This window comes from Pleurodeles waltl, chromosome 12 (genome assembly GCF_031143425.1).
Source record: "Pleurodeles waltl isolate 20211129_DDA chromosome 12, aPleWal1.hap1.20221129, whole genome shotgun sequence".
Lineage (NCBI taxonomy): Eukaryota > Metazoa > Chordata > Amphibia > Caudata > Salamandridae > Pleurodeles > Pleurodeles waltl.
The window spans coordinates 315937520-315965424 of NC_090451.1; positions in this window are offsets into that span (position 1 = coordinate 315937520).

Genomic DNA, 27905 nt, shown 5'->3' on the forward strand with positions numbered 1-27905 from the left:
CCGCTGCGCCCGACGGGGAGTACCTCCAACCCAGTGGTAGGCCTCAGCCTGCTGTCTGGATTACGAGGCTGCAAACCGCCAGGCTTTTCGTGGTGGTCACCCCACCACGAAACTCTGACGGTCACGCACCAGGTGACAGGAAGCTCCATTCCTGTTGCCAGCACACAAATACTCACATATCCGCACACATCCCCCCACTCGCCCACACACTATAACACCCCCCCACACCTCTTCACGCACTCATGCATACACATACACACCCATTAAGCATACGTATACATGCACTCAGACACACCCACTCACTCACATTCATCAACACAGACATCCCCATTCACATGCACACATACACGCGCACACACATTCTCATTCACTCGCATACACGGATGCATTCAGCACCCCCTCCGCAAACATGCACACATGCACCCAAACACACAGATCCCTCTCCCCCCCATCGGACACCCACTTACCTCCTCAGTGGGACATCCGGGAGGGGATGAGTCTTGGCGGTCTTCCTTCGCCGCCACCACCATGCCAGCAGGACTCCACCAAGCAATATTACAGCTTGTAATATGGTGGGCAGAGTTCTGCTGGCGTGGTGGTGCCGGCGAGGGACCTGCCTCTGCAGCGCCAACTGCCAACAGGACTGCTGGCTGCTCTCTGCCTCAATATGGCGATCTGCTGGCGGTCATCTGGTGGGTTTTGGTGGTCAGTGAAAATGACCGCCAAAGTCCAATTGAGGGCCTATATCTTTAATTAATTTTATGATGAATTACTCACACAGTTTAAATAACACATCTGAAAACTTCAAAAAATCAGGTAAAGAGATGTCATGTAAGGAAAAATATGAATTAGAAAGTTTACATAAAATATACCAAACATTTAACACAACATAGTAAAGAGGACAAAAATGAATTAAACTATTCCAAGGCCTATCAGGCTAATATTAAGACTGTTATACAATTTTGAAGTATAAATAGCATTACTCATCATATAAACATTCCAAAGTACAGTGATTATCTATACAACATATATATTCAGCATACAACATAACACATCTGAAAATCTTTAAGTCAACATACTTTCTTTTGGGAGACCAATTAAATCAATTCAGAGAAATAACAAGAAAGTGACAACATACAAAATGTAACAAAATAATGTCATTTTGATACATAGCATACAATGAAGATTGATAAATACATGATACTTTAACATATGTACATATTTGAAAGAACAGAGAGAATTACCAACATCACATTGCAATATTATTTTCAAAATTCAAAACAAGGCATCATGATCATTGTAGTCAATTCAATTGAACATTGACAACACTTGCAAAATTGTAAGTTGAACATACCTAGTGGAATATATGTAGTGGAGATGAAAATATATTTACAAGATAAAAAACTTATGTGAAATATGTTATTAGGTACTCAACTCATACTCTCCGTCTCCAAACACCATGCCTCCCCCAGAGCCAACTTCAGCAATGCCCTGACCCACATCACAGAATGGATGAGATCTAACTTCTTGAAACTGAACACGGACAAAACTGAGGTGATCATCTTTGGAAGCAACTCATCCCCCTGGGAAAACTCCTGGTGGCCTTCCGTGCTTGGACAAACCCCAACCCTGACTGACTAAGCATCATCATCGACAGCAAACTCACTTTCAACTGCCAGATAAATGCAGTGGTCCCCTCCTGCTTCCACAACCTCTGCATGCTTTGGAAGATTTTCAGATGGAGCCCCTTCGAAACGAGAAAGATGGCAACCCAAGCCATCATCACCAGCAGACTAGACTATGGCCATTTACGTCAGACTCCCCGCTCAGTTTCTCCACCACCTCCAAACCATCCAGAACACAGTGGCAAGACTTGTCTTTAACTTAACCAGGCAGACAATCATCACGCCCCACCTCAGGGATCTCACTGGCTCTCACCCTCCACAAAATTGGACCATATCTCCTCAACTACAGACCCACATTCCACCAGCCCACTGGAGAGCTCCAGTTGGCAACCCTCACCCCGCTCAAGTGCAAAGAATTCACTGCAGTCTCAATGGTGGATGATCCTTCTCTTACCCCATCCCCAAGATCTGAAATGACCCCTGCCCACCTGAATACCACTCACACCCTCCTCGACTTCAGGAGGAAGCTCAAGACATGTTTCTGCGGTGAAAAGCTTCAGATCATAGCCACAACCTACAGCACCTGGATACCTCCTGAGGTGAGAAGCCATGCTTTACAAATCCTAAAATTGATTGATTGATTGACTGATTGAAATTCAATGGAGATTGGAATCTGTTATCTTAACTGAAACAAAATAAATTCAAACAAGGAAAAAACAACAAATAATCCATGAAGAAAAACACACATATTTTCAAAGTATGCCGACCAGTAGTAAACCGAGAGATACAACAATAATGCTACAAATTTGAAGATAAAAATTAGTTTGATAATTTTAAATTTGGGGTTATATACAAATGTGCAAAACACTTTAGCAAGAAGTAACTTAAAAGCAAAGACAACATGTATGTTTACTGGCACCTTCAAAAGTGTAACTTACCAGTCTCCACTCCACCAGGGATTCCTGTCAAGCCTTCAAGATGTAGGATCTGCAAGACCTCCTCCTCCCATGGAAAAAGTTATAAGGGTGGCTGGAAGAACCACCGTCAGTCTTCTGAGCCTCCAGGTGATGCTTGGAGGCCAGGGAACACCCTCCCCCCACAGGTCATTCCACCTCTTCCTAATTTCTTCCTATGTGAGCAGGGTGTTTGCTACAACATTCACACTGTTAACTAGTCTGGCCCTCATTTTCCTTTTCTGAACTATGGTTGTATTTTTGAATTTGGCTATAAACAAATGTCGTCCTACTCTAATGATTTCATCCACCATGGCAGACAATTCCCGCTCTGTAAAACGGCAATCTCTCCTCTATGCCATTATCAAAAATAATTGCAATAACATTTTTAACCAACAAGAAAAAAATGAGTGGAGAAAAAGGGACAAGAAACAGAGAAGTCAAGAAAACCTGACTACTTTGCCAAAATTTCGGCTTCACAATATTGTGCTGCAGTGGAAGGGCAAAGGATCATGGTCTGTAATGGAGCGTGTTTTATAGTGTATGCATGTGAAAACAATTAGTGAATACACATCAGGTGTGTGCTGCTAGCATCCATGCATAAGTCACAGGCATAGTGCAATGTTGAACATGTCCCATGATAGCCTCCAACCATCAGGAATTCACACTAGAACAATGCATGCACAACTGTGACATCTAAACATGCTCAACACAAGGTCACCACCCTGAGGGTGATGAAATAATGTTAGACAGCATAGAGGTAGACCACATTATTGACGGTGCACTGCTTACACAATGGAAAATACTCTATTGATGTGACCATACATCTAAATAGGGCAGGCGGGAATCCGTCAGCCTGATGGCATACTTGTAAACCACAGAGAGACGATAGGAGTCCCGCCTAGATGTAGATCAAGCCTTTAGTCAGGTATATGCAATGTCACATGTGAAGTGTTGCAGTATATTTGTTATTCGGTTGATTGATTGTGAACGACTAATCCTTTAATGATGTTCATACAGTGTACATCATTAAGACATGTAAAAATTCAATGTTTATTGTCTCTGCAGTAACCTTTATCTGGTTTTTGTCCTGTAGTAATATACTTGATGTTCTTCCTTGTTTGGAAGGCTAGAATTGGAGCATGTGGGTGGAAACATGGTTTAGATATTATTTAATACAGTCAGTTAATGTCAAGCATTAGCCTCCTATCAGGAATTTTCTAGTGTTTTTTTCCCACCAACAAATGTCACAAATCTGGGACCTTTATCTCATCGTCTGCACCGATGTGGCATGATAAATAAAAGCAATAATAGTCATCTACCACAGTTGCATGTCGCAGGGGATGTACTGTGTTTTCGATTGCAGTATGTCCTGCAACCTCAAGGAAGGCAATGTGGAAGAACAAAACTATGTTTTAGTGTGCACGTGCCCCAATGGAGTGCACACATGAAATCTTGCAAGATATGATACCCATCTTGGATCTCAGGTGGGGCCGGTTTATAAATAGGATCCCTACCCAAATCATGCTTCCAGTTATTGAGAAAACAGTGAGGCGATTGCATCCCGCAGTGAGAAATACCCATTGGGATCCAGGGAGAGTGATACTCTAGGATGTGTGATTGAGAACTGGTAAGTGCAAAATAGGAGAGCTCTAAAATTCTGAGAGCGTTGATTTTGGGTACTTTTGAGACTTCAAGTGTGTTAAGCTAAGATGAGTAGTTCTGGAAACTAAAAACTAACAACCAAGTGCATACCTTGTACTAAAACGTCGAACAAAAGCTCACCTTCTTCCGGAGAGAAGTCTGTTTGTGGTAAATATCGACAGAGACAAAGGCTTCTTGAGAGTTTACTTCCTGAGTATTTCTTGATAAAAAAAGAGAATTGATTTTAGTCCCAATCTTTGTGAGATCTGTGTGTTGAGAAATTCCTAAGAGACTAGAAAAACTCTTTAGCAAGCAGTAAACTGTTGAAACTATTTTTACTCTGAAGTTAAGAGCGTGCAAAAGTCGACAGAGTAAGGATTAACTGTGATCCATACCATGTAAGTGAACTAAAGTATACAAGGGCCCCTTAAGAGTTGGGAATGTCGGGGCAAGAGAGTAAGTTATTGTTTGTGCAAAGGCGTTTTTGTACTAATAATTTCATTTCTTTAAAAGTACTCAGCTCTATCCAGTGCAGAATGGGATCCTTGAACAAGGGAGTAGTTGACTCACTTCCACTATGTGCAGGAAGAATACTTGCATTTAACACATGTTTCTATATGAACTGCATGTCTGGAAAGAATATCAGTATTAATCTCTTCCACCCAGGTCTTGCAAAGGTTGGTCTGTTCAGTCCATCTTTCGGCTATTGTTCCAAGGATAGGGTGGCGTGGAGTGACATTCAGCTCCTATGTATGTAGACTGGCTGTCTTTCTTAAGAATATTTATTCACAATGATTGGTCGAAATACACTGATTATTTTCATTTACTGTTGTAATAAGTGTTTCAGTGTTTCTGTGTTTTTGCTTTTTCCACAGTTCTCTTTGTACATTTTTTCTCTGAGAATTTCTTGATTAACTTTGCTTCCTGGTTAGCATACTCACCAGGATCGCATACTATTCTTTTTTTTTCAGTGAAATAGGACTACAGTAAGTCTCCCAGTAAATTGCAAGTGTGGAAACTCTTTCAATGATGTATGTTTTTTCTGTCTGTTGGTTTAATGTAAAGTGTGGTGACATATCAGTTCTTAATGAGTGAGACATTGAGATAGTCAACTTTCTTTGTGAACTAAATTTGTGAATTTTATTATTTTATGTACTTTATTCAATAATAAACTGATCCGTTTCAAGTCAGCCTTAGATTTTTACCCCATAAGGAACAAGTAATTGATAAATTTGGGTCAGACTTTTAATGTTATTTTCCACTTTCATCAGTTAGAATGTGTATATCTTCAAATCTCTGCATGAATATATTCACATAGGCTGGGCATGTCATTGAGTCAGTTGCATTGAAGACACTGGTATTTACGTACAAAATTTATCCAACACTCAAAAATAATTTTGGTATAGTCGAGGACATCAACTGTACCTGAACTCTTGCTGTGGGGAATGATATTGAACCCACCAGTCTCCTTCTTCTTCAAAGACTGCTTTGAAGGAGATGGAAGGAGGAATAGGAATACAAGAGAAGGGATGCAATATATATTCTTGCTTTGCTGTTACACAGCTAGCCTTATGAGATGAAGGTTCTCTTGGATTTTCTGCAAACTCTTAAAATGTATAGTTTTTTCATTCCACATGAATTGTAACATTCTACAGGAAAGGAGACAAGCACAAGATTCACTCATAAGTAATGCACTATAGCAAACATTCAACATGTTAATTGCACAGTCTCTTTATCTTGCTCTGATGTAAGTTGATTGTTAATGCCTCACAACTTAAAACGCTGATCAGGAACAAAGGCTCCCAAAACATTTGCATATAACAGTGCAAGGGTTCAAGAGACAGTAAATAGAGCACATCTTTGAGGGTGTGACAGAATTCCAGTACATAGGAGCAGGGGACAGAGAATGGGGCCCAACAGAAGTCACAAAAACCAAACGAAGTAATAGGTAACTTTCCCTGGATAGCTATAATCTGAGGCTTCTAGAGACAGTGCTTGCAGATGTCAAATGATTCAAAGAATGTAAAGAAAGTCTTTGAGGTGATGCAGCAGAAGGAATTCCAAAGAATGCTGTTCACAAACATTTTTGTATAGATGTCTTCCATGTTTGGCTTGGAGATAATCTTCAGTTATGTTATGAAATATTATTAGGATTTATACAGTGCATGGCTACCCACAGGCCTCCCAGCGCTATGCAGAAATCTTCAAAACACACATTGGACACCGATCAAAATAACCAAGTTCTAAGCAGTCGATGGAAGGACAATTCATGACTGGTTAGTCGTAAGCCTATGGGCAAATAGTTCCACAGCTTAGGCCCCAAATAGACCATGGAGCTTCCGCCCCATTTAGATTTTTTTTATTAATGGGATAACAGCCAGAGCCACTGAAGAGGATCTAAGATGTCTAGCAGGGTTGTGGAAGGAGGCAAGAGTTCGCAAAAGCGGGGGACCTTTGTTGTAAAGGGCTCTGTGAATGCAACAGAGTGATTTTCATTTTATCCGTTACTCAACTGGGAGCCAATGTAGAGTAGAAAGAGCTGATTTAGTCAATTAGTGTTTAGGTATATTAAAAAGAAGGCAAGCGGCAGTGTTTTGCACCATCTGTAGCTTCCTTTTGACATATTTCAGTGCACCAAGTTACAAGGTATTATCATATTCCACGCGCGAAATAATGAGAGCCTGGATGATGAGCCTCTTAGCAATAGGTGGAAATATTTTAAACAACTTTCTGAGGGGCCTTAGTGTACCAAAGCAGGTGGAAGCAATTTTCTTAGCCTGGTGGTCCATGGTTAGCCATGGGTCGAGCCAAAATCCTACGATCTTGATATATTCCTTAGGAAGGGGAAGTTCACCTAAATAGTGAAGCAGAGGAGAGATAGGGTTTGGCAGAGAAAGATGGCCTAAGATCATGACCTCTGTCTTATCACCATTTAACTTGAGTTTACATTCAGACATCCATTTGGACACTGCCCTTAAGCAAGGGGCAAGAGCTGTCTCTGATGAATTCTGTTCAGTTGAGAAGGAGACTACCAGCTGGGTATTATCCGCATATGACACTAGTGAATGACCAAATGGCTCCACTATCTTTGCCAATGGTGACATATAGATGTTAAATAAAGTAGGGCTAAGTGATGAGCCTTGAACCACTCCCCGGCTGCTATTAAAGCAGCTGGAGAGGAACGAATGGTCTAGTACCTGAAATGATCTTGCTTTTAAAAAAGAAGAGAGCCCGCTCAGAGCCTCGCCTGTCACTCCAGTCCCCCACATTCTTTGAAGTACGATGCTGTGATCTACAGTGTCAAAAATGGCACTGAGATCTAGAAGAATAATTGCTGACACCAGCCCCTGATCAAGACGCTTCCTGTCCTCCTCAGTAACTCCTATCAGTGCTGATTCCGTGCTGTGTAGAGGTCTAAAACCATTCTTAGAAGGATGCAAGATATTATTGTCCTCAAGAAAAGATGCATGTTCACATGTTTTTCCAATATCTGGAGAAAGCTGGCAGCAAGAAAATGGGCCTGTAATTATTAAGGATGGAGCATCTAGGTTGGGTTTCTTGAGCAAGGGTTTCACTGTGGCATGTTTCCACTGGTGGGGAATATTACTGCTGGACACTGACAGATTCAGCATATCAGTCAGAATAGGAACTATAAAGGATGAAACCAGAGCTAGTAGGAGGTGCTGGGTCTAGGCGAGAGCCAGATTTGAGGAAGCCAAGTAATGTTGCAACAAGTTCTGAGGAAAGAGGTGGAAACTGTGAGAGCACTGCTGGGCAGATTATGGGAACTGTGAGTGCCACTCAGGAAGGCTGAATAAATATGTAAGATTTTTTGCTGAAAAAATTATCCCAAGTTGCTGCCATAGAATCTATATAAGAGTGCGGGTGAGCAATTTCTCTAAATAGCTGAAAAATCTCTTTAGGAGAATTAGAGCTCTGTTCTATTTTAGTAGCATAATAAATGCTTTGTGCTGATTTAGTACTTTCAGCGAGGTCCAATATGTTTTTCTCCATCCTGTTTCCAGATGTCTACAGGCCCTTTTTTATAGACGTAGTTGGGGGAGAACAAAGGAACTCTTTTTTTCAGATGACCTCTTGGCCTTGATGTATATGGGAGGACAATATCTAGGCTTTTGGTAATCCAATCGTTAAATAGCTCTAAGGAACAGGTCGTGTTCTCCCTTAAGACAGGTTTCAAGCTCTCTAAAGTGCTTGTCCATTCTTTAGCATTGAGAGAATGCCAGCGCCATAGGGCTGAGTTACCATATGGGAGGTTTTGCTTGCTACTAAGGTAGGCAGATTAGGAGTAATTAGGAAGAGGTCTGATCAGGCCAAAGGAGTAGGGGGCAAGGCAGTTAGACCCGCGGCATTACCAAATACTAAGTCAATAATGTAACCTTTATTATGTGTTGGACCTCTGACTAATTGTAATAGGTCCAGGGCGGCCATGTCAGACAAAAATCTTTTAGCCGCAGCATTGTCTTGATTCTCCACGTGAATATTAAAATCACCAAGAACAGTAAAATTTGGGTTGTTGGAGGAAAGTTCAGCAACCTGTTCCGGAAGTGATTGTAAAAACTGTTAACTGGGCCGGGAGGACAATATACTAAGGCACCTGAAAAACTATACTGTGGATTTAATAAAATGGAAAAAGCCATATTCTCACAGTTGGGTATCTGAAGGGGATGGGAATTGACCTTAACTGAATCCCTAAAAATAATGGCAATTCTACCCCCTTTTGCATTAGCTCTATCCAATCTGGTTATCAAATAGTCTTTAGGTAACGCCAAGGCTACATCTAAAGCCTAACCCTCATGGAGCCAGGTCTCTGTGAGAAAGATAGCTGTGGGTTTCCGGTCGTTCAAGAGAAAATTGATATCCAGATTGTGGCACTCAGTGAGCGACAGTTGATCAAAAGAAAGGTACTTTGTAAGGCTAAATTATTCCACGGGGATTTTTTAGTGTCAACCATTTTTATGAACCACAATATTCTGTCTGATTCCTTATCATTGGCCCACCGTTATAGAGTATGACCTAGCATAATGCTATAAATGTAATGCTCAGTGCAACAACTGCCTTTCTTTGCATAACAATATATTCTAAAGTAGCACTTGCTTTGATTTCTCAAAAACATTTTAATTACGATCTCCATGTTTATGCACTTACACAAATAGAGAGGTAGAATCTGTTTCAACATATCGAATCCTAACAATATACATTAAACCAAAAAGTGCTTACAGTGCTGAAAGTGCTAAAATCCCCTATCTCCTAAAATTTATATGCATTATCTATGTTAAAAATGATCATAGAATATATAGAATTCATCTCATTATTTACATTAAAGCCCTCACTGATATGTATATAATTGTATCTTGATACATTATATCATTGCACATATATATCTTCGTCAGAAAAGCCCATGTCCATACGTCTCCAGTTCTCAAAAACGATACTGTGAACAAGAGGTTAGAGTATTGTGTATCCTGCCCAGGTTTGGCGAAATATTTCAGAGTTATAGATGTACATGTAGCTCAGCATCCTGATTATGCCCCCATGGATTTTTGGTCCCCACAGTTAGGATAATTTGTATTCCAGTCTTTATAATTATAGGTCCCTGTTTCCCTTCCTGTGGTTCATTTTGACTTGTTCGATGTCACAGAAAGTTAAAATTTGATAATCTCCTTCATGCACATTCCAGAAATGCTTGGCGAGTAATATGATCTATCATAATTCCATGATTCTTTATCACTCGTAGATACTGCAAAAAATGCAAAAAACAACCTTAAATATATATATATATATATATATATATATATATATATATATTATTTAAAGTTTTCCCTCTTGCTTGTCCCCAGTTCATGTCATTCACAAAAACTGGATAATCTTCAAATATATACAGTCTTTGTATCAGAGTAAGCTTTATCAACACCTAGGGCTAAGTCCTAAAAGCCTCAAAGGTCCAACTTCCCATTAGTAAAAGTGCAAAGAGGGAACAACATCTTCTAATTGCATAACTGTAAATTCCCTGAACTATTACATTTTATTCCCTTTTAAGATGTCTTGGGCTAGTTCACAAAGGCATATAAGAGTAAATGTAAGAGTGCTACAGGAGAACTCATTTATGTACTTCAAAATGCCTTTCTGGACAAGCCATCCTCTGGAGATTCCTCATCATCTGTTGTCTTATCTGGTACTTATCTTGTAAGGTTTTGTTCATTTTGTATTACTTTGTTGTTTGTGCTGAGTCTGATTATCATCATCCCTGCTCATATCATTGATGCTATCAATATGTAGTCTAATGTGTGTCATCTGATTTCCTGTGCAGTGTTGTGACAATCCATATCTCCTGCTACATTTCCCATATATGCACCTTGGCCGAAAGAAATGCATACGTGAGACATATAACCAGGAAAATCAGGTTGCCTTCTCAGTAGATCACTCTGGCTTGTTGCTACTAACATTTATAAATATGGATTTTTACTTGGAGCCCTAGTAGGAAGCCCTGCCTTCATGACACTCAAAGGGCAGAAGGGCCATGGTGAGATAAAATGCTGTGCTTGTGATCACACATTTTAGTATAACAGGAAAGCTTGCTTCAGACAAGATTCCTGGTTGCACCGGCTCGTGTTATAACCCCCTGTTTTGCTGATGGTGTAACATTCTGGGGGAATAGTTGTGGTGTTTCCATAACAGTTAGAGTTCTGCCCAACTGGAAACCTCTGGATAATTATCTTTGGATACATCTCCTAACTGTAAAGCGGAACGTGCCTTGCCTGCTTCATACTGGGGTGATTTCATGCACATGCAGTGCAGAGGGGCCATTTTACTCTTTTAAGTGTGAGCACGTTTGGCACTTTTGGGGTTGAAAACACCTTGTTTTGTACCAAGACAGCAACAGTGGCTGGGTGAGTACTCATAGTTTTATTTTTCCCATTGAGAATTATGAGACAATCCTATAAACAGCATTTGAGCTGCTGTCGTGTATGTGGTGGTTTAACTGCACCATTTTGAATGCCCCTGCCAGGATGTGGGTGTCAACATTAAATTCAGAACCTTACCTTTCATTGCATTATTGTTCTAGTGTACAGTTTACTTTGGATTTCCGTTCTGATACCTTATCTTTTTTTGGGTAGCCTCTCACTCCAAGATATCCTCAGGGAAATTCTATGTCAAAGGGCATAGCTACCTGTACAAGCAGGCTCAAAACTGAGTTTAGTGCAGGGCAATGGTATTTGTAGCTCACTCTAGATTTGTCTGAGCTGGGGTTTTCATCTAGTTATTACTTTTCTTACTGCTTGGTCATTGCTTGACTTTAGAGTTCTTTTTTTTTAACATGTACTTTTTGTCCACTGAGAACTAGAGTTTAACAGTGTGCTCTTCCTCGTCTGCACTCAGTCAAGTTATATATCACCCTGGATTCTGGGGAATTTTCTCGGAGCGCCAGGCCCTGTTTAGCTGGCTGAAGAGAGGCATTCGCATTTAGGAAATACACAAGCATGACTTGACCCAAGACCAGTTTTTTTCACGGCTCCATACTCCTGCTGCAAAATAATTTTATATTTTAATGAAAGTCTCCTGTTTAATAAAGAAGAGGTTGCCAAACATATCCGTACAACAAGAACACACTGAAATCTGGAGTTTCTCTGTTGATCGAGGCCCTCCAAAAATCTCTGACAGGCCTGTGCACATGTCAACCAACTTTGCTGTAGTTAACATTCTGTGTGGCCTTTGGCTTTGTGCACAGCAGGCTGTCGATCTGCCATCACCTCACTTCAGCTAGAACACAGGTATAGCTTGCACACCATGAATTTAAACTTCAAGGTCAGGCATTTCTTGATGCTGTCAAGGAAGCATGACCATAGCAGACACAGTGACTTATTATACCAATGATGAGTGGCACTGACATGAATGCCACTGGTGGTCAATGGACCACCATGGAGGCCTCACTGAATCACCTGTTGTCATGTTAAAGTGACACACTAGTTACCGATGCATTATGAGAAAGTTGACACTCACTGGGATAGGATCATTTTACAGCTGAAGTGAGTTGAGTGACTCATGATTCCCTAAAATGTGTTCCAGTAGAAACCACTGGCATAAATCAAGTACTTAGGGCCAGATGCACAAAGCCGTTTAGCATTTCTTAATGGTCCGAATTGCTATTCCAGCTGTTAAGAAATGCTAAATGGGCTTTTCAGATGTACAAAGCCCTCTATGGAATTGCAAATTGCGATTCCTACCAGGTAGAAATCACAATTTGCGATCCTCTAAATAGAAAATCGCAAATAGAGATTACCTGTTTGTGATTCCTATTCAGATGTACAAAGCATTTCCTAAATGTGAATTGAGAATTTAGGAGATGCAATTACCATCAACTCTAAATCAATGGTAACCATGTGCACTTTGAAAAAAGCTCGCAAAGATGTTTTCTTTAAAGTGCAATAGAGCACATGCATGCCCCTAAGGCATATGTGTGCTTTACAGGTGCACCACTATTTTTGGGGTGCATCATGGGTGGCCTTTTGCTCTTAGCCATCCTTGGTTTTGCATTTCCAAAATAGCGATTTCCATGAAGTCACTATTTAAGAAATGCAAAACTGGCCCATTCTAACAATTATGGTATATTAACAGGATACGCCGAGTTAATACTAATACCGGCATCCCAAAACAACCGATACTGTCAGGATACGGCAGGCAATATAGCGAGCATTTGTAATTGATAACGGGTATGCTTCTGGTGATTTTGCTTGTGCACTGGTGTGTAATAGGGGCATCTTGACACCACTACCACACTTTAGCATGCTTATGTTAACATTCATTTTGTTAGCACTATTTATGCTAACATCCTTCACTTCATACACTTTTCACATGAACACAACCTGTTGGGATTAATATATAGAGCCTTTAGCTAGTATTTAACTACTTTGGGATAAACTAATGTAGATTAATTAATATATTTGGTAGGGGCACATTTGTTCAGGAATGTTTTATTTCAAATTCTCAAGGTTTTCACATCAAAGCATGTACAGTGAGAAATCTATTATGGTGGCTGAGGGAACTTAATGAGTTATCAGTATTATATGCTAATTCATATTAAATGGAAATGTTATTATAGGAAGTCCTGAAGAAGTCAATGGGTACTCCCTAGACGAAACACGTGTTGACGGGTCGGGTGAAGTTGGGAACTTTTTGATGGAGTTTGAACATTATGGAAAACATGTGATGGAAGTTGGGAACAAGCACAAGAAGAATTAAACAAGATTTTGTTCATGGAACTGATTGGATGAGGACTCTTTATATTTTATTTTGTCCCATTTAGTGCCATATATGTGTAAAAAAATGTTTAGCGTGTGCTGCTACAACTGAAATTATTGGATAACAAGTTTGGTTATCGTATAGGGCTCAATTGGGGGTGTAGTCCTAGTACAGCAGCACCACTGATCATTATAAGAACAGATATTGTGAAGTAGAGCGCCAGGTACTCTCTATCACCCCTACCTATGCAGCCCTTTGGCACAGTGTTTATATGGAAGTTTTCTCTGAGGTGACAGGAGAGTGGGTTTTTGTTGTTGACTGTTCATTCAAATGAGTGAATGGCTGAAGAAGGCTATCACAGAGACCCTTTCTCTATGTTCACATGCATGTATGTGTATGTTGTGTATTGACAGTGGGATGCAATGATGACATATGGTTGGACCAATGGCTAAAACTACATGTTATAAGACCAAAAGAAGCCACTTTGATGAACCTAGTAGATATTCATACAAAGGATGAGAATCATTTAGTCCTCAAATTCGCAGAAAGGTCTGTCATCTGCAACTTTTTTTCTGGGATGTTATCCTACAGTCCGACATACCATTCAACTCGCCTTGGGATGTAGCATCTGCCTTCAAGTTTCACTATACACAGTGGAACTAAGGGGCAGATTAAAGAGCCCATAGTGCCTCCTTGCGCCACATTAGCATCATTTTTTTACAGTAATGTGGCCCAACAAGGCCAAAATCGCTGCACCAAATTTACAAAGTGCATGCATTGCGCCACTTTGTAACCCTTTGTGCTACATTATGCCTGCGCCAGGCATAACATATGCAAAAGAGGCATTCTCCGGTGAGGGAGGGGTGGGGGGGGGCACAAAAAAATGGCACAAAGAAATCTAACAGATTTCTTTGCATCATTTTTGTCGGCACTTTTAATGCCTGCTCAGAGCAGGAGTTAAAAGGTGGCTCACCATTGTTTACAATGAGCCTCAATTGGCTTTGCAGGCTTAGTGCCAAAATTGTTGATGCTAATCCTACAAAGCTTTGAACTAGCATCAAAAGTGTTGACTCTAGTTCTCCTAACTACTGCCATGGGGCATTAGGAGGCGCAAAGGGGCGCATGAAAAGTGGAGCTGCACTGGGTGCAGCGCCACTTTTCTTAAATCAGGCCCTTATTCAGGTGCAGGTAAAATGACCATACATCTTTAAATTCACTATTGGACTACACACAAAAAATCTTGATTTCTCCAGTACTTTTTTCTAGCTGAATGAGAATTGACGATATCATACATTACAGGTGGTGGCATTTTAGGTAGGGAAACCAGAACGTGTAAAAATTCTCCATTTATCTTTTTCTGCATAACTCCATGAAAATCCCCCTTTACAAAAAAGGCACACGTATTTGTCACTGTCAAACAAAATATAACTGCAACCTCTTAAAAATACAGTAATTTTACTGGGAAAAAACTAAGTATGTGCAGATGGTTTCTATGGCTTCTTAAAAACATAGTGTGATTTCTACCTAATTTCTGTGCCACCTGCATATTAGTACAATTGACATGGTCCACGTGTCAGGGATTTTCTTTTTCCAAATTTACTGAATCATTTAATATGTGTTATGACATCTGTCTGAAGGGCTTAGCCTTCTTAACAGCAAGTATATGCGCATGCATGAATATATGGTGCATGGTTTAGTTATTGTCCTGTGGCATTAGAAAACACCCAATAAATAGCCTTGCAATCGTTCCTGTGGTTAAAAGGATTCGTGAGAGCATTCATCTGGCCATGGAATGGTTTCATATTTGCATTCTGAAGGCACATTGTACTACAAGCTGTACTTCATTTTAAAGTAAATAGATCTGGAATGAGGAAAGGTCATGACACATGTTCTGCTAAAATCTAATTTCATTCTCCCAACCTGTGACCTACTGCTCTCAAGTGAACACGAGATGTAATAGCTAAATGTCTCACTTTAATAATTTTTGTTATAAAAGCGGCTTGCCTTTTGGGAATGCATATAAATTGCTAAAGGTTGTATTAAAATAGTCTATGATTTTATGCTGCATTGTTGCAATTCTTTGACTCCTTTATGTATTTCAAGGACAATTTCCGAGAATGTAAATTAAATATTGAATTATGGTTTGTTCCATACCCTTTTCCAAGTAGCATCTTGTTTTTAGCTTATTTTTGCTGCCGAGAACATATTCTTGGAAAACATTTAGTGACAAGCTCCGAACATTACCCCGACACATTATTTTTTTTACCAGAGCTTATCTTTATGATGAATTGCTCATTTTAAAGCCTCAGTAACTTTAATTTTGCTTTGTACTTGTCAGGAAAAACATCAATTGCAAAGTGTACTTCAATAATACTGGAATTATGAGGTTGTCACAAAGAGAGCTAGGTTTTAAAGGCCGGGGGGCCTTATGATGGAAATGTTCTGTGCCTGCACTCAGCTTTTTTTTCTCAAATCGTGCTATAGCTTTTGTTCTAACTTGGTAGCCCTGTGAGCTAGAACATATGCAGGAGAGAGAGCCCAGCTAGGAAACATGGAGAGACAAACACTTCTCCGAGCTGTGCTGTTTGCAGCCCAGCTTCCTATTTGTAAAATTATCGATTTAGTGCTCGCTCTGTAAATGGTGCAGTTTTGTAAATAAAGAGTACGCATATCTGTTCTGCCTATGTGGGCATGCCCATTACATGTTCACGATAGAGTGCCCTATGTACAAATGTCAGAACATTGGAAGCAGGTTTGGGTAATGACTAATAGTGATCCCGGATGAGGAAAGATGGCCATTCCACCAAAATAGCGGCGGTAACCATCCTGATGTCCCTCTGGGGGACACACGGTCAGCTCAGAGGTTTCCTATGACGGAGCTAGCTGAGGCTCCACCATCAGAAACCCAGTTGTTCCCTTATGTCGAAACGGGAAACAGTGAGGTAGGAGGTCATGACATCTGCTCCACTCTAAATAATACCACAAGATCCCCTTTTTCAAGTATGGAGGAAGCAGTATCTACAAGATGAATACTACTGTGTTTTGTGGTCAGTCCAAACAAACCACTCCATCACGCAGGGGGAGTAGAGACTCTTCCTTTCAGTGAAACTGCAGCCCCATGTTAACCAAGTTGCCCTTTGTGCCCCCTACCTCTTCTCACCAACACCCATCAGCCCTCCTCCCCTTGACATTTACCACCTGCTTGGAGAAGATGGCAAATGTCTGTAAATTTATGCCCCGAGTTGCGGAATACCATCAAAAAATAACCCAGTTTTCCAGGTCTGTGTGATACTGGCTGGATTCAGCTATGAAAATATTGGATGGAATCAATGTTTCTGGGCTACTGGTATCCCTGGACCTAAATACAGTCAACACTTTCGCCCAGATTTATACTTTTTTTCTGCAAAACTGCACAAATGGCACGAAATCTAGTGCAGGCTTGCACCATTCCACAGTGCCAGCCGGGCGCCATATTAAAGGAATGGTGCACGCTGGTGCTAAACGTGGGCTAGCATCTTAAACAAAGATGCAAGCCGGGCAGGGTAGCGGTAGGGAAGGAGGGGGCAATAAAAATGCCTCTAGCCAGACTAGTGCAATTTCCTGGTGTACAACCACAAAAAACATGATTCCTTGATTAGGAAAGACAGGAGTCATGCTCACCACCCCAATGGACAGCACAGGGGACAATTGTCCTCTGGACATGGTCATTGCACCCTGTGCGATCCGTGGGGCCCTGAGTTAGTCCATATCTACCTCTACTTACCTGGGATGAGGTCCCCCATCCTCTGGTGTCCCTCTGGTGTGGGTGGGGGTGTTCCTGGGGCTTGGGGAGGGCACCTGTGAATCCATTTCATGGTGTTTAACCATGGAAATGGGTCCACAGGTCCCCTAACGCCTGGTCTGACCCAGGCATTAAATAATGGTTCAAAGTAAGCTTTGCACCATTATTTAGACCCTCCTCCCACCCATGCGTCTTTTTAGCACAGGATATAAATATGGGGCTATGAGGATAGCACCATTTTTTACATGGGAATGCCTACCTTGCATCTCATTGATGCAAGGTAGGTTCAAGCATTCAAAAAATGGTGCAAACTCCTATATTTTGACGCTAGACGTGTCTAACATCAAAATATAAATATGGAGTTAGGTTTGCGCCGAATTTGCGTAGACAAAAGTACGCAAATTCAGCACAATTGAACCATAAATATGCACCCTAATGTGGCCAATGTGTTGAATTCCTTGATCAGGATATGTTTGAATTATGAAAAGGAAAATTCACGCATTCACCTGCAGGCATGTCTGTCAACGCAAGTAGATCTTTCTCTACCAGGGCAGAATTTTTGGAAGTCTAATTTTTAAATGCAAATCATACACTACTCTTTCTCAATGAGTTAACATGCCACTTTTAGAAAGTGGGCATTTTCTTGCTTAAACCATTCTGTGACTCTGTCTGCTTGTGTATTCCCTGTCTGGGTCAGACTGACAGTTGGGCTGTTTGTGAATCTCTACTGGCCAGTGACACAAAGGGAGCTGGGGTGTAGCCTGCATACTTGATGGGCCATCTGGGCTAGAGTAGAGGGAAGATTGGTCACTTACACATGAAAGGGCTGTGCCTGTCCTCACACAATGCAGTCTTCAACTCCCTGGTGTGAGTCTGGAGCTAGGCCTTGGCAAGGCAGGATCTTGTGAACAGCACAGACTTTTCTTTGAGGTTTGCCTACTTCGAAGGCAGAAAGGGGTATACATAGTGGACCCAAAACCTCAGATTTTAGATCACTTCTGGACTTAAGGGGAACCTCTGCCCAGGAGAAGATCTGAATAGCTGGAGGAGGAGTACTGCCCCTTTATCTGTGACTGTACTTTGCTGGGATGGGCTGCAGTTGCTGCTTCTGCCTGAAAGAGGGCACAGACTGAACTGTGTGGTATATTCATGCTTGTGAGGTGACTTCAAGGGCTTAGATTGAGCTTTTCCCATGTTCCGAAGTCTAGGGGCCACCAAGGAATGCTTCTACCACCACCTGGACTTTCTGCTGAGACTCCTACCCTGCCAAGTGGTGCCAATCCAGTCCCTGGGTCCTTGAAAGGAGAAGCTGGTGGAAAACAAAGAAGAACCATGTGCACCGACTTCGGATGACTCCGAACTGACGCCGCTGCGGATCCTGCAATGCCGTCTGCCACTGAAGCTATGATCCTCGCTGGAGTGCGACAACCCCACAGGCCCAATGCCACCACAGCCTTGCTGAAGTCCACAACACTGTGAAGTCCCGAAGTGCTGTGTCACTGACATCCGTGACACCTGACTTCACTGCACCACACCAGGACCATAGGATATCGACTCTGCCGGAAGTGACCAGTGCGATTAGCATCGGATTGTTGGGAACGACTCCATCACAATGCCAGGATATCACCGATTTGATGCATTTTTATTTCTAAGTGCTATATTGAAGTTTAATATTTTAAAAATTCATAACTTAACTTGTGTATGTTGGAGTTTTGTTATTTTGATCATGTTTTACTCACATTAATATTGTTTATTATTCTAACCTAGTGTTGAGTCATTTGGTAGTGTTTTCACTGCATTACTGTTTGTTTTGGTACAAATACTTTACACATTGCCTTTGAATTAAGCCTGACTGCTTGAGCCAAGCTACCAAGGGGGTGAGCAGGCGTTATCTTAAGTGTGTTCCTTCATTGCCCTGACTAGAGTGAGGGTCCCTGATTGCAAAATGACTGCCAACCAGAAACCCCATTTCTAACAAGTGATATTATATGTACCCAGGGCCTGTAATTTAAATGTGAATACTGGGCCTGCAGCACTGATTGTGCTACCCTCTTAAGGCCTTTAAATGTGTTTCAGGCCTGCCATTGCAGCCTGCGGGTGTAGTTTTCAACTGCCATTCAGACCAAACCTTCCTTTTTAATACTTGTCACCCCTGGGGTAGGCCCTATATAGCCCAAAGGGCCCACAGGGCAGGGTGCAATGTATTTGAAAAGGAGGGCGTGATCCTTTAAGTTACACTTAATAAGGATATTTTTCAAACAGGAGGTGGTTATCAATTCCTGTTTGGTGTCTTTGGAATTATAATAAAAATCCTCTTTTATGTTACGGTTATATCCTTAATTACAATTGTTAAAATGCCACTTTTAGAAAGTTGACATTTTTCTTCCTTAGCTATTTACTGTTTGCAGACTTTCTTTGGGTTACGTGACTGGTTGTAGTGGCAGTTGGTCATTGTGCATTTCTCATGGGCAACTACACATACTAGACATCTTAGGTATGTCTGGATGTGCCATCACTGGCAGGTTGAGAGTGTGGAGTTAGACACAGCCCTACTTACACCAGCTGTGTACTACTTTCACACAAAGGTTTGCATACCCCTTGTAGTTAGTCTGGAGCCAGGGTAGGATGCAGGAAAGTGGTGCACTTCAAAATGAAACCTCTAGAAATGTTTCCCACTTTAAAGGAGGCACCAGGTATAAATATTGGATCTCAGACACTCAACTCTTTATTACAATTGCCAAGCAGAAGGGTTATTATGCTGCTGAACAGACTGTCCCTCTGCTGTACCCTACCCTGAAACACTACAACCTGCTGTGTTGACTTGCTGCCCGAGGCCCTCTTGCCTGTGTGAGAAGGCATAGAGCTGTAACCTGTACCCAGGACCGCCAGAGTGACTCTAAGGGCTAGTCTCTCGTAACCTGTACTAGGACCCTTCAACCGTGAGTTCTACCCTGCCAAATAGTGCCACCCCAGTCCTGGAGCTTAGGAAGTGGAACTGAAGGTGCTCTGGCAGCCCACTGGGGAAACCAACAGAATTGACACTTATCCTTTTCTATGCAGCACAACCCTGAGCAGAACCAATGCATCACTTCTGCTGTAAGGATTCCAAGGCCAAGGAATCTGCTTCAACCCCAAGGCATCATCAGAACAGCTGCATTGAGATGCATCCCAGATGCAGGCACTACACAAACCTCCCACTGATGCAGCATTGATGATGATGCAGGATCTCACATCACAGGCTTGAAGCTCCTCAGCTGTGTGACACATTCTCACTGCGGCACCCCACAACACTCCGCAACAAGGATTTAAAGTATTTTTGTTCAGTTGACCTAACTGGGTCACTGCTGCACATTCAGTTTGAACATGTGACTACCGCACCCAGATATCTACAGATGGTGCTTTGTGCTTTTTGGCACTATTTCCACTTAATTCTTTAAAATTGGATATTTGCTAATCTTCTAATTGGATTTTTGTCATTTTGGTTTTGTTTCATTTATATAAATGTACTCTATTTTTCAAATCTGGTGTGGGGTCCTTTTTGTGGTTTGTTTCCGCTTGTTATTGTTTGAAGTGTTGCACAAATACTTCACACATTGCCTGTAAGTTAAGCCTGACTTCTCTGTGCCAAGCTACCCGAGGGTTGAGCACAGGTTAATTTAGGGTTTGCTTGTGACTTCAACCTGACAAGCATTGGGATTCCCACTTGAGTAGGACTTCACCCCCCAACCAGTAACCCAGTTTCTTACAATAATTGTTCTGACACTTCATGGATAGTTTGAAAAGAGAAAAACAGTGTTTTTGCAAAATTAGTAGAATTCCTGAAAATCTGGTGATTCTGAAAGCTTGCAAGATGTTGACATTAATCACATGACAAATTCTAGTGATGTGACTGTGTACCATTTCCATCAATATTTCAGTGGTAGCAACCAATAAAAAATGTGCACATTAAAAATATAATTTATTTAAACATTGGAGTATAATCCATAATAATCTCCTGATCCCTGCAACCTTTCCCAACATGTAGAATAAATGTTTGTGCTGCCCCTCCTCAGAGCACCACATGTGAAGAAAATATGTAAATCTGCTCTGTTGGTTTACTATCGGGGGCTGCAGACTAGTGCCGGTGAATATTAGATGAGAGGGTCTGGGCAGTGCATTTGCGGTCTTGCATCACATTCTTTTTCTTTCTGTTTCTTTTTACAAAGGACAGCATCAGGAGCTTGCCATACTGCGCTGTAAAGCCAGATCTTGGACTCTGCTCTGCAACTGCCACAGCAGGGGCAGATGTTTACTCCACTCCTGCCTGTGAGAGCTGCTCACCGTGTCCACTCAAGCTTTGGTGGGGGCTGCCTTTGGAGGCCCTTCTTTTCTGTTCTGGACCCCTGGAATGGGGTCTAGGGGCCACCATTGATGTGGTGTGCCCTGTGTAGATGAGTACCCCTGGGGGCAATAAGGATCCATAGGAAGAGGGCCCTTGGACAGCCTCTTCCCGAAGGCATTAAACAAACTTATGATGCACCAAACTGTGGGTTCTGGCCTACCCCATGGGATCGGACATACATTGCACACCCATTTTTAAAATATTTTTAATTTTCAAAAGAGTCAAATTTTTAAAGAGATGCAACTCTGGCCCCATTTGGCCAATTGGCTCCTTTTTTATCCTGGTCACCAGGCTAGCTACCAGGAGCAGTTACCAGAGGCCTCTAAAGGGGTGAACGTTGCTGTGAGCTGTATTTTCTGGCTCCCTGCACCAAACTTTTCCTCTGCCTGGCTCCTAGTGCTCCTTTCCTACTGGTGAGAGCATCTTGTGCAGCAACTGCACTACTAAGCTGCAGAAAAATCCTCCTTCCTGCACACCTGTTGCCCCAGAGCCTCCAGGCTGTTTTGCAGTGTACCGGTGGGGGGCACTGGTGTCCAGGTGTTTCCTCCAACTGGTCTTCTGGTGGCATGAGAGGGCCAGCGCCACAGGCCAGGGAGAGGCATCATAATCCTGTGGGTGAGCTGGTGATAAAGTTATTAGTGCATCTTTGCTACACATTAGATGGCTTCTTTTTTCAAGATGGACATCCTTTCTCCACTGTTGCTTCCCGAGTTCTTCTCATCTCTCTCTTCCCTTCTGCAGGGGTTTTATATGGGAGCAAAAGTTGGAGATGACCATCTACCCTGCCCAACCCTAGGATTCATAATCATCCCTCCACATTAGTTCCAACCTTTCTGCTCAGCATTCTCAGACAACCCAAAATGACAATTTTGATGGAAAGAGCTCCTCTGAGGGCCTCAGCTAAACTCCTAGCTGACATTAATACTTGCCCCCTTCCCATCAAAACTTCAAAGTCAAGCTCATACTGTGCTGACTCAAAAGGTCTGGCCCTACTCATTTATTCCAGTGGTCCTAGGCTAACTCAGGCCCACTAGATCATGGCAGCAAATTAATAATGTGATGCACATTTTCCCTACACCCCTTTCTTCTTCCAGGAACTGGGTTAATCATTGATAATTTATATTTTTGTGTGGGGAGGCCCTTGTTCAATCTGCTGGGGTCAGAGTAATTAATTTGACCCAGAAGGGGGCACAAAGGCCTAGAACCTGATTTGAGGTAAGCCATAGAAATATGACAATCCCTGAAGCTCCATAACATGTGGATGTAATCTGTTGGTAACAGCAAAATTTAGGGGGTCATTCTGACCCTGGCAGTAAATACCGCCAGGGCGGAGGTTGGCGGTAGCACCGCCAACAGGCTGGCGGTGCTCCGCTGGGCATTCTGACCGCGGCGGTACAGCCGCGGCCAGAAGCGGAAAGCCGGTGGTGTACCGCCGACTTTCCGCTGCCCATGGGAATCCGCCATGGCGGCGCAGCTTGCTGCGCCGCCATAGGGATTCTGACACCCCATACCGCCATCCTGTTCCTGGCGGTTCGCCCGCCAGGAACAGGATGGCGGTATGGGGTGTCGTGAGGCCCCTGGGGGCCCCTGCAGTGCCCATGCCAATGGCATGGGCACTGCAGGGGCCCCCGTAAGAGGGCCCCACAAAGAATTTCAGTGTCTGCTTAGCAGACACTGAAATTCGCGACGGGTGCAACTGCACCCGTCGCACCTTCCCACTCCGCCGTCTCCATTCTGAGCCGGCTTCCTCGTGGGAAGGGTGTTTCCCGCTGGGCTGGCGGGCGGACTTTCGGCGGTCGCCAGCCAGCCCAGTGGGAAACCCAGAATGACCGCCGCGGTCTTTTGACCGCGGTACGGTCTTCTGGCGGTTCCCGCTTGGCGGGCGGCTATCGCCGCCCGCCAAGCTTAGAATCAGGGCCTTAATGTGCATGTTTTACCCCAGTTTGACACCTTGCTGGACTGTGTAGGCCTAAGTGGACCAGAGCTGCAATGTAGGTCAGATTTTACCTATATGTATAATAATACAATGAAAACACCACAGATGTTCCAGTAGACATCGCTGACCAGTAATACTATAAGGCCTAACCCAGGTTAGCACTGATGCTTGCAGAGACCTTTCTGTGACAGGCCCATGAAGAGCCTCTTATCCTAGCTGTGCAGCATCAGCCTTATCTTAAACGGAAGACACTGGTGGTTGACACGTTCAGTCCAATTACCAAGAATTTACTGAGAGTGAGCCTCGCGTAATGCAATTCACCCACATAAAAGGTCCAAAAACAAGGTAGTCAGAAGCAAAAAAATCCTGGTTGACTAAATAGCCAGAACCCATTTGCTACTGATATTAATTCAAGGAAGCAATCACAGAGAAAATAAAGTTTGTTGAGTACAAATGCAGAGCAGATGAGTCCTCATGACCCCTCCAGATGACTTTTGTGTCCAAATCAATGCAGCATTGCAGAAAGGCATACGCACAGAAATAATGTATCAGCACCAGTCTTATTGGTATACCACTGGGGTAGAGAAGGAGATGAAGAGATATGGGGCCAGCTTTAGCAGTTTTTCACACAATGCTGCAAGACAACTTGTTGTGCTGCACTGCATGAAAGGAAGAGGGCAGGAATACGCCATCAAGATATGGTGCATTCCTGTCCTCTACCTGCGCTGGCACCCAATTTGCAGTCAAGCGTGACATGCAGAATCCTTTGCACTGTGCAACAAGGATGTCTGTGTTACAGTAGCATTCTTTGTGTGCAGGAAGGGACACCTTTTTCCTCAGTCTAAATGGGCTTCAAAATGCAGCACATAGGAAAGAGGAAACAACAAGGAGAAATAAAGATATTTCTCCTCGTTGCACCTCTTTTGGAAAGGCATACAATTCAGGTACATTTGTAGGTCTACTTGTGTTGGTAAATCTGGGAATGTTTCAGAATACATGGATAGATAGGTGGGAACACCCACACTCAACCCATGGAATGCCTTCCCAAGGCATTTGAAAGATTTACCAAGCCATGCAGGGCCACACAGGTAACCTTGCATGGGTTGGTACATTTTATTCTAGGTTGTGCATTGCCTTGCCTCCCCCTGCATGGTGAAAGGGGACACAAAAAATTACAAAATCTGGCCATGGTATCCCAGCAAGGATACAAATTCCTTTGTTAGGCAAAGAGCTGTTGGAGAGGTATTTTGTTTCCCACCACAAGTCATCCAGAGTACGGGCTGGATAAGAGATTTGCAGTACAGTGTGCCCTCCATAGCATTGTGACTTGTGACTTGTGATACTGGTGTCCCTGTGTCTTCACTGGGGGTGAGATGATAGTTCCATACACAGGTTAAAATTGACAATGGTGGTAAAATGTTAGCATCTATGTACCCTGGACATCCCATACCTTTAGACTTATGCAAAGGATTAATGTAAACATTATTGAGATGTTTACAATTTGCAAGATGACATTTAGGCAACCCACTCCAAACGTTGTGATCATTGACGTCATAACATTAGGCTGTACTGTAATTTCAGATCTGTGACCAGTTCAATGGTGACCTAAGAAACATGGCTAGCGGTGTGACAATCTCAGTGTGTTTCTGTCGACATGTTGCTGTTGTGGTGTATGTGTTGTGTGTCCTAGAGGGTTGCTGTGCAGTGTGTATATAAGTAGGTTTTTGTATTTACCAACAAGTAGTCCATTGCCATACCGTCCATCCTGGAAGTGTTCATTGATGGTGCAGTGACGGAAGATGAATGAGTCATGGACACTCCCAGGATATTTAGCCACGATGTTGGTGATCAATCCTTGGTGATCGACAATGGCCTGCACACTGATGGAATGTGTGTGCTTCCTGTTGCGGTAGAGGTGTTCAGTTGCAGCAGGTGGCACGAGGCGTACATGTGTGCAGTCGATTGCACCAAGGACGTGTGGGAAGCCACTAATGAGGTAGAACCCCTGTTCTGTTCCCTGCTGCTTCTGCAGTGTGTTAGGGAAGGAGATGTGGTGGGGTGTGAGTCCAATGATGGCATCCAGTACTTTGGGCAAAAAGGCAGAGAATGATGGCTGTGATATTCCGGCAACCAGGGCACCAGTTGTTTGAACAGAGCCACTTGCCAGCATGTGAAGTACGGCAAGCAGCTTGGTTTCTGTTGGGATGGTGCAGGGTGTCAGCAAGGTGGGTGGCAACTGTGGCTCTATGTTTTGCAGCAGCTGTTGAATGGCCTGCCAGTTCAACCTGTACCTCTGGATGATGTCATGTTCCCTGAGGCCATGAAGGGTTGTTCTGGGGCGGAATATCCTCTCCTGCCTTTTGCGCTGCCTTTGGGGTCCCTGCTGGTGTTGTGGTAGCTGCTGTTGATGCTGCTGGGCTCTGCGTCTGCGTGCACGCTGGATGAGAAGCACCTCCATGTCTACCTTTTGCTGCTCTGCTGCTCTGCAGTTGCTTCTGTGTGTTCTGATTAAATACAGGTGTGTTTGCCCCATTTTAACACCTGCCCTGACCCAGGCGTTAAATTTTGACGCAAATCGGGCTGTGCGTAATTTTCCAGCTCTGCCTCCTGGCCGTGCGTCATTTTTGCCCGAAAGCATAAATACGACGCACAGCCATTTAAGTCATTTTTTGGATGGGAACACCTACCTTGCATATAATTAATGCAAGGCGGGTTGCCGCATCCAAAAAATGACGCACACAGCAGGATTTTGTCATCCGTGGGCTCGGGCGTCAAAGTTTAAATAGGTGCCAAGGTTTGCGCTGAATGTTCGTCAAAATGTTTGACGCACATTCGGTGCAGAAGGATTATATATATGCCCCTAAGTAGGCCCATTTGACATAGCTTAGCCCTAAAAATGTAATCTATGTCATAAGCAGGCTCGTGTGTAAAGCATATGCTTGTGAATCAATCTTAATCTGAGTCAAACACATTTGTGAGATATAATTTAAATCGAAGGGGTGGTCAATTCTTTCTAACTGTGTCAAAGGGGTGGATCATTCTTTGGAAACGTGACAGAGGTTAACATGGATCTCAATCCCCCAGAATCAAGTGGATTAGTGCTTCAGTGTACTGCATCATTACTCACTCATATTTCCTGAATGTCAGACTGTGTACCCATAGTTGTGTATCCATGTATCATGTGTGCTTCAAAATGCTGTCAAAGGCTTTATGCACATTTCACTTATCTGTACTTTTGTCAAAGATGCTAACCAAGCAACCACATGACATTGTAAAGTATAAGTAATTGGGTTGTTGGTTGACTGGGATGTGAACCCTGGCCAAACAGCAACCACAATCCTTGTCAGGGTACGGCAGGAGCAAATTCCAAATTATTCTGTGCACAGTCACAAGTTCAGGACAACTGGGATGGAGTGCTGGCCAGCTACAGGGACCCAGTTAGGCCCGCTGCACAAAAGTACCTTAAATCCTCATTTGGGAAGCGTTGTGTGAATCCAAGTAGAAGATGTGTTGTGCAGCCTAGGCACTGCATTGGTTCCAAGATGTGGCAAGGCTATGGGGTAAGGTCCTGTTGCTTCTAGGTTGAGGGTCCCATCGGCGGGCTTATAATGTGAAGTCTAGAGTTGTGGAAGCACAGCACAGTTGGGGTGATGTGTGGGTCCTGAAGGGTTGCGAGGTTGCAATGTCGAGTCCAACATCATCATCGAGGCTGACATCGACAAGAGGTATGAGAGCCTGCACCGGAGAAGCACTGTCGAGCAGTGAATCTGACAGTGATGTGGGTTGTGGCAGCGAAGCGAGTCTTTGCGACAATTCCTATCCATGGAGTGGCAGCAATGTGTCTGATTTGCTCAGGTTTGCACTGTACTTCAAGGGAGATACATCAATTCCGCTGGATCACAGGCTAGAAGAGCACCCTTAGGCACACTTCCAAGGGTTAAGGACTGAAGTGGCAACACTTGGCAGGGCAGACTCACATACGGCAGAGTCCAAGTACATCTGCAATGTTGATGAAGCCTGTTATGTCTCTGAGGCTTCAGGTTAAGAGGCCAGACGACTAGCCCTTAGAGTCACTCTGGGATTTTTGGTTCAAGAGATGCAGGTTTAGTCCTTCTCACCCAGGCAAGAGGGCATCATGTAGCAGGTCTGTATAGCAAAGCAGGAATCCAGAAGAGCGCAGTTCAGTAGAGTGGAAATCCTTCAGCAGCACAACAATCATTCCTGGCAGAGTATCCACAGGTCCAGAAGTGCACTGAAGTCATAGTGTCTGAGGTCCATCTTTTATACCCTGGTGCCCTAGTTCTGGAAGGTGGGAGAAGCTTCTAGA